Source organism: Nipponia nippon, unplaced genomic scaffold, assembly GCF_047370975.1.
Source record: "Nipponia nippon isolate SJK-2023a ecotype South Korea unplaced genomic scaffold, ASM4737097v1 scaffold_1, whole genome shotgun sequence".
NCBI classification, from domain to species: domain Eukaryota; kingdom Metazoa; phylum Chordata; class Aves; order Pelecaniformes; family Threskiornithidae; genus Nipponia; species Nipponia nippon.
Genome location: NW_028262290.1, coordinates 96,009,837 through 96,017,709, shown reverse-complemented (window position 1 = coordinate 96,017,709; position 7,873 = coordinate 96,009,837). Strand labels below are relative to the sequence as shown.

At 42.7% G+C, this 7,873-nt stretch overlaps 1 long non-coding RNA gene across 1 annotated transcript; it reads left to right on the top strand.

Moving 5' to 3' along the window:
- The first annotated feature begins 4,572 nt into the window (after window positions 1-4,572).
- Window positions 4,573-5,145, top strand: LOC148057489 (uncharacterized). Its single transcript, XR_015699906.1, has 2 exons — window positions 4,573-4,917; window positions 5,006-5,145. It is a non-coding gene; the product is annotated as an uncharacterized LOC148057489 (long non-coding RNA).
- The last annotated feature ends 2,728 nt before the right edge of the window (window positions 5,146-7,873 follow it).

Sequence of the window (7,873 nt, the reverse complement as noted above, 5' to 3'; positions counted from 1 at the left end):
TGTAGTATTTCTGAAATAGTTTAAATGAATGTGATCTGTCTATGAAAGGAAACAATGGATGTAGTAAATAAGCAAATATGTTTTCAATAGCTGAGCAAGAAGGATGCTGAATATTTCATCAAAGGAGGACTAAGCATGGCATTTCTGATGTTACACCTGTCCAGCGCTTGTGTTCGGTGGGTACAGGGAGGGTTTGCAGCTCACGGAGAACACGTCAACCCTGCACACTCCAAAGTCAGGGCATGGACACCTCCTTTTAGCATTTTCCAGCCATACCAATGGGAATGTGTTCAAAAGTAGGGATCAGCCGCATGCCTTAAAAATGAAAAGCCTGTGCATTCAATATGCGGTTCAGATGTGGTTTCACTTTTTTAGCACCTGGCCCTTGTCCTTATGACACCCTGCCTCAAAAGGACAAGGTAGCTATCTGCATTACAGGGGAGCTTGGTAGGGTGGCCTGGCTCTCCTGCCCTGGCTACCACCTTTCAGGTTTTGCATGTGCTGTGAGTACAAATGGCACACCGTGGGGAGGAAATCTGCCCTCGCATGAGTCGAACTGAACCCAGTGCTGCCATTGGTGGTACCTGAGTTTTGTGCTGTTTCCACTGCTGCCAGCTCCCTTGAGCATGGGCTCAAACCTGCAGTTGTGGCAAAGTTTAAGCTACTTTTCCCAGCTGCACCTGAGTTTGCACTCTGCAGTGAAGCACCATTTGAGGAAGGGGAGGGCAGGAGAGCGGGACAGCCCCTTCTCTAGCCTGCTCCTTCTGCACCGTTTTTCATGTGGAGGTTGGTGTTTGCTCCGAACTTCGCTTCCAGAGCGACGGTGGCAGTCCAGGCATAACTGCTGCTCACCTGCCCTCGGTGTCCTGCCGGAGGAGCCAGGGCATCCCACTGCCCCACAAAATGCACAGCCAGCACCAGGAAACCCCGGGGGCTAGAGCCTTCGGCACAGCTGCATGGGAGGTGAAGTCCGTGCAGCGAGCAAAGCACAGCATTTTACTCTTAAAACAGAAAAAAAAAGATCTTACAAGCATGCACCATGGTACTGTTAATGTTGCAGGACTTGCTAATTACTTACACGTTCCTGATTTACAAGCATGTGATTTTTTGTAGCCTTTGCTTTTCACTAGTGTTATTTTTGCACTAGGTTTTTTTTTTTTTTTTTTTTTTTAGGGTGACAAAGAAGAACCTCAGCTTACTGTCTGCTGCCAATTAGCTGTTTAGTCCTTGACCCACGACTGAAAGGCTTGTCCAACTTAGAAAGTCCCACAGACGTTGCCAGAGGAACCTCAACATCTTCTCTCTCCGTACCTAGTGGGTATGTGGATTTACAAACACACTTTAAGGAGTTTAGTCTGAGGTTGAGCAGTTGGCTGTATTTAAAAGCTCTGCTCACTGCTCTGTAAATCCAAAAGATTTCATAGGTTCCTTCTCCTCAAGTTTCCACAGAAGAGCTTGTAAATGCCTTGGACCAAATAGCTGTGCAGTTAATGAACTGTGCATACACAGGCACTATGTCCAGCTATGAATTCACACTTAATAGTTTAACAAAGATGCCTGGCTTCATATGTTTTTCATTCTTTTTAAAATAGTGATAGGCTTGTCAATTAAATCCATCTTTAAAATAGATTTTACCAAACACATGTACTGCCCATTGAGATTCATTTATTATTATCTTTGCAATATGCTTTTCTAAGAGAAATAAATGACCCAATATTCTATTATAATCAGTGGATTTTTTTTTCAACTTCCCTAAGTACCAAACATCTGAAAGGATACTGTAAAACCCTCTGGAGAAATTTTTTCTTTTACAAAGACACCAGTGTGAAAATTTTCAGTCTGAAATGCACATAAGGCTAGATTTTCAAAAGCATATGCTGCTGCTTCCATTTGTGGATTTCAACCCAAGATACCCAAAGTGTGATTTTTCAGGGATGCTGAGCAAACATAACTGCTACGGAATCTAGCCAGATTTTTTCCTGTTTGCCACTGCTGCAAATCAAGCTCTGCATTGCTAAGGGGACCAGAGAGCATTTCTTGAACAGTTTTTACTTCCAATATTTCCTTACTGTGGAAATAGGCTTAAGTGATACTTGATGTCATTCAGTCACAGATGACACAGCTCGTAAAGCCGAAAAAAGCAGCAGAACTCAGGTGGTGAAAATTCACCTCAGTGCCTGAGAAAGAGAGGAGGGAGAGAGTTTGTGAGTGAAAGTCTGACTCTTTGAAAAGGAGACAGATGGTTTGCATCTACTGGCATGAATATTACAAGCTTCAGGTGTCCCAAAATGCTGTGAAAAGCAACATTAGAAATTGGTGGCAAATAATACGTCCAAAGGTATCCAGAAAAACAATGGCTTTTGCCTCTGTTACAGGTAATTTGGGGAAACTTTCCCAGGCTTCCTTTTCTGAAGAAAAAACTCTTTGCCAAGTATGAGGAGCACGAAGAGAAGCTGGTTCCATTATAAAATGCTACACGTCTGAAAGTATTTTTATTGTTTATTTTCAATATTGCTGGATCATGTCCCCCTTAGCGCCCCCCCCCCCCCCAACCTCCCTCCCCATTCCTTTCTATAACTTTTAATCAGATCCTTCATTTCTCCCAAGCAGCCAGTCCTTAATTACATTTTACAGACACAGCAATGTAGCACAAGCTGGTCAAAACAGCTGTGGGAAAGTTTCTGCTTTGAAGGAAACATTACTTATGAGGATAGTTTTGTGGCCAAATGGAGTTTTCCTTCATTTGTATTAACACAATATCTTCTATTTCCTCCCAGCCAGTTTCCATATGTATAAGTAGTCAGCATTTCTTCCTAGTCACAGAGTGGTTTCTGCTGTGGCTTTCTGCATTTTCAATTTTGTGAGCCAATGTTCAAACATGGATGTTTATTGCTAAGATTTTGAAGATCATAGCAGGATATTTGGTACTCATTTATCACTGAAAGGTCTCTGTGAAGTCACTTAAATTTACTAATATGTATTCTTCTATACAGGGCAAAACATCATTCACAAAAATAAAAGTTCACAAATCTTAATTTAGACTTTTAAAAAACTTACGACAGCCAGTGACTCTCACTTGTGGCAAATAAAATACCAAGAGTTCTACACACTTGCAAGGCTACCTATGGCCATATTTCACTGTGGTCTTGGTCAGGGTTCCCCAATCTATCCCTCATACTGTTTTTTTAAAGTATTGCTGCTAGCTGACTTGTGGCTAAATGGGCTCTTATGGCAATTCGTTCTAGTTAGCCTTGGAAACCTGTTTGACCTGAGCTCAACCACCAAGCTCGAGGTGGCATTGGCTTGGATTTGCTGCATTATGAATCTGCCCCAGAAGACACGCAGAGTATGTTTGTAAGCATTTTCCCAGCAAACAGTGCGAGGTGTGATTATCCTCTCATGCTGGCTTTACTGTAGTGTAAGTAAGTCTGTTTACTTGCATGGGGTTATTTGTCATTTACATGGCTACAAGAGAGTATACCTCAAGACCCTAAGGGTTAAGGGTTCATGAGAGAATGCAGAATAAACTGCTTACATTGAATCACAGGAGTGTGATTGCTGAGCTAGCCTTTACAAAGCATCCTTTCTTAGCAAAACTGATTTTTTTCTCTCTGCGAAATAATTTCCTATAGGAGAACTGTGATATGTAAAGAAATGTATTTCATAATTTGTGTTTATTAAAATGTTCTTTTCACATTTATTTTATGTTTCTGTTATTAGATCTTTTGTTGGATGCTAATGAATGTTATTCAGCTCTCAAGGGATCTTGGACGTTTTCTCAGGTAACTTATTGAAATCTCTGAATTCTGCAGATCCTGTTTTGTTCTCATGACACTCACTTCTTATTGTTCTTTTTCACTTTTTATCATGTAGCATTGTAAGTACATTAAATTAGTAATGAAAAATCAAACCACAGGAGTACACCGTATTCTAGGTAATGACTGATGTGTCTTCTCACTTGTCTGTGTTATGTTATAGTGTCATAACTTTCCTTTATATCCAATAATATTTTTCATTATTGCACCATCCACAGCACAGAACTGTAGGGGTTTGTTCAGATTCTAACAATATTTTCCTTAAGTAAATCCATATCTAATAACAGCATTTATTTTCTCTTTCTTTTTCTTGCTGTGTAGTGGAAGGTAACACACTGATTTCTCTTAGACCTCATATTGGTTTTACAGGTGCTCAAAGATGTCATCAACAGTTATTAAAGAAGATACATCAGAAAACAGAAGAGGCTAAGGTGCAGTGCCGCTCAGGGGCTACAAAAGCTTTGGCTCTGTGCCCTGGTGTCAAGGGGATTAAATGTGAATTTGACAGTAAAGAATGGATGGGGGGTCAGTGGTTTTGGGCTGAGATCCTCCCCAGGTAAGTGTGTGGAGGCTGCCCAGGTGGCAGGCACAGCTGCCTCCCATCTAGTGCAATCAGCTGCTGTAGATTGCAGAACCTGTGACTAGTTAGTGGTTTTTTTTGTTGTTTTTTGTTTTTTTTTCTTTTCCCTCCCTTTCCTTTTATATCCCTTTCCTTTCCTTCAGATCTGTTTGTTGCTTGGTTTGTGCCCTGGTGCAGGACTGTTGCTTTCTCCTCCTCAGTGGTGCCCCTGCTTGCCTGGGCTACCTTTGCTTTGGTGACTTGCAGCAAAACCGAGCTGAACTCTGCAGCAGAGCTCTGTGGTGGCTTTAGGGTGCACTTGTATCCTGAATGCATCATTGTTGGAAGCAAATGTGGTCCATGTTATTGTCTGTCTGGAGAGACTCTTATAGTTACTGGAGAGGATGGGAGTCCACAAACTCTTCAGAGCCCTAAGAGTCTCAGGGGCTTCTTCCTGTCCCGCAGCCATGTGTTAAAAGATGCTGTGGTGGAGCACAAGGATGTCCTTCAGAGGTGGGCTTGCTGGAACTTTGAAGCTGTGTGGTGAGTAACTTTAATTTCTTGTACTGGGTGACTGTATTGGGTGTTCCCACACAGATAGTGTGTGAAGGCTGTGTGTTTCCTCCTGTAGGGATGAACTGGGAGAAATACGTGTGTGCAAGAAACCTCCTGCCTTCCCCAAAGTGGAGTTGTGGAAAGGATGAATTTCTTTGAGAACTAAAAATGCATTTAGTGGTTGCAGTAACTAAAATAAGTCACTTGCTTAACATATTCACTGTCAAATGTTTTTATTTCTGGTAATCTTCATTTCCACTTAACCAAATTTCATATTGTGAATTGGAAAATTCTGGAACTGCTTTTAAAGGTGTTTCTGTGGCCCAGCAATACAGGTTGTCCCTTCAGGGATTCCTCGTTCCCTGGGGCCTGTCTCCTGCCCATGTAGGGATAATGGGGATTCTGCCATGGAGGTAGGAGCTGATGGATTTAACTTCTTCAAGCCTGAAAGGCACTGAACCCAACTTCCACTTTTAGGTAATCACCAGGCTACTAGATAGCAGCTTTAAAAAACCCAAGCCTCCCATGCCTCCCTTTTCACCAGAGTTTAACTGAATAGGCCCCTTCCTAACCCTACAGCAGCTTCCAGCAGCAGGGTGGTGGGTTGGAGCAGGGGTGATGTGTGTGTGGTGGCGGTAACTGGTGGCCTCAGTCCCTGGACAGCAGGCTACGCATTGGCACAAGAAGCAAACTTGGGGGACAGCAGGTCCGAGACAAAGTTTCTTGCCTTTGCTCACTGTAGATTGATGTGTCTTGTCTCTCTCTCTCTCTCTCTCTCTCTCTCTCTCTCTCTCTCTCTCTGCCAGTGGTTTATTTTGCAAAGGGGCAGCTCAAGCAGAGGGCAGTTGTTGATGGCTTAAGACTTCTGCTTGTTGTGCACAGGGTGCAAGGACCCAATTGTAGTTTACATAAGTACCTGCCATTGCGTATGGTTATGTAAAGTAGGGGTGAATATCTAAACCTGGGATCAAAAGCCTCCTATGCATGAATAAGTCCGTTAAGGGGGAAAGAAAACAAGGCAGAGCTGTGCCAGTGAAAGCATGGATCGCTTCACATTTTGGTTTGTGGAAGAGCTGAAAGTAAAGACAAACAGTGAGAACGTATGGTATTTCTCAACCACCAGGTCAGTGGGGAAAGTGGTCATGAAAAAAAAGATTCCCCTTCTCCCCTCCATGCACACAGGCACAGAAAAATCCACTTAACTGCAGGGAGGTGCCAGGCAGGATTCTGAGGATGGTTTTAATGAAAGAGAATGAGGAACTATTGTTTAAGGGGCAGTGGCTCAAACTGCCTAAGCACACCACATGTGCTGCAGGCGGCAGCCAAAAGGAAGAGTGGTCTGTTATGCCTCTTCTACGGCAGGCTCGGCTCCTGTCCTGCTGGATGAATGAAAAAGATGAGTTAATTATTTGAAGGGGGAAAACCATCCTCCTCTGAAAGTCTTTGTATTTTTGGAATGCCTCCACTGACTTCAGATGGTTTGGGGATCAAAACTGCTGTGCTCAGAAAAAGTCTTCAGCATGCTCGTTGCAGCAGGTGTGGATTATCTGTTTCATCTTTGAGAGGTGGCATGGGAGACAGCCTGACGCAAGGGGCTGGTGTCTGCTCCTGCCACTGATCAGACCGAGCACTGTGGGTTGCATTTTTACTGCATGCAGCTATTTCTTCTTCCTCCCACAAAGAGGGGTTGCATGTGCAGTCAGTGATAGTGGTGCAAAACCTGCACAGCAAAATGCTATCTTTACTCCATGTGGGGTGTGTGTGTGCTTGACTCTGCTCTGCAACATGGGTAGTGGCTCCCTACATGCCTGGGGGTGACTCTTGTATGTTTGCAGATAGAAAAAATACTGCTGTTGGTGCACTTTGCTTAGAGGGAATGAACACCTGAGTACTGCATACAAAGGAGGAGCTGGGATCTCAAATAATTTGCTTGACTCTGTAAACCAAAGCTGATGTAGGATGTGCTGGTGACTTCTTTTCACAGTGCTGGGTAGTGGTGGATTATAGTTGAGCCTCCCCAGTGCTGGCTATGGACCACATGGAGCAGATAAAATATTGGGGTAGTTCTTGTTATATGGTACGCATGTCCTTTCTCACTGCTATGCTCCCTGACTGGCTGCCTTCGCTCCCCAACCCGACTTACACCTTCGTCTCCTCCTTGAATTGTCATCCTATGCAAAACTCCCCCAGAAGCACTTTTTTTCCCGTACCTCCCCTGAGAGGCTTCACCTCCAAACACTGATGAAGACTTTAGCTATGAGAAAGCTAGGATTTCTGTATGTTTGCTGTGAGGGCCAGAAGCCATCCAGATTACTAAACTTTCCAATACAGCCCCTCTAATAGCATTTATACACAGTAAAATTCCTTATTACAAATGAGGATTTTAATTCTAAGCTTAGCTTGATAGAATGTAATTTAAAGCCATTTAGGATGGCTTAGCCTTCAAAGCAAACTCAAGATTGCTTAATTAGTCATGCAAACCACTGAACGCTACCCATAATACAAAACAACTAAAGTATTTATTAGTTTTAGAGCTAAGTTAAGCCTTGCTTGTTCTAAATTTTCAATAAAATGCATCAAGTGTTAAGCACATCTTGCTTTTTCCTAATCTTCCAATGCTCAGTAAATTTTATTTGCGAATAAAAGCATAGCCCAAGTGTTACAAGACGTAGAAGGAAAACCAAATTGAATCTGTTCTTGTATTCATTAGGGGAAATAGTGGCAGCAGCAGTGCTTGGGATGTTCTGAAATTTTTTTGTTTATCTTTGTAAAATGTCTTCAAAACAAATGCAAACTAGCCCAGACTTTGTTTTGTGGCTTCTGAATGTCTTTTTTCAATTTCCTAAATTTTCTGAAACAAGGTGTGCTAAGATACAAAGTCCCAGTAAGCAGCCCTGTAGAAGTTGCAAAATGCAGCAAGGAAGTAGTGAATAAATTTGTGTAG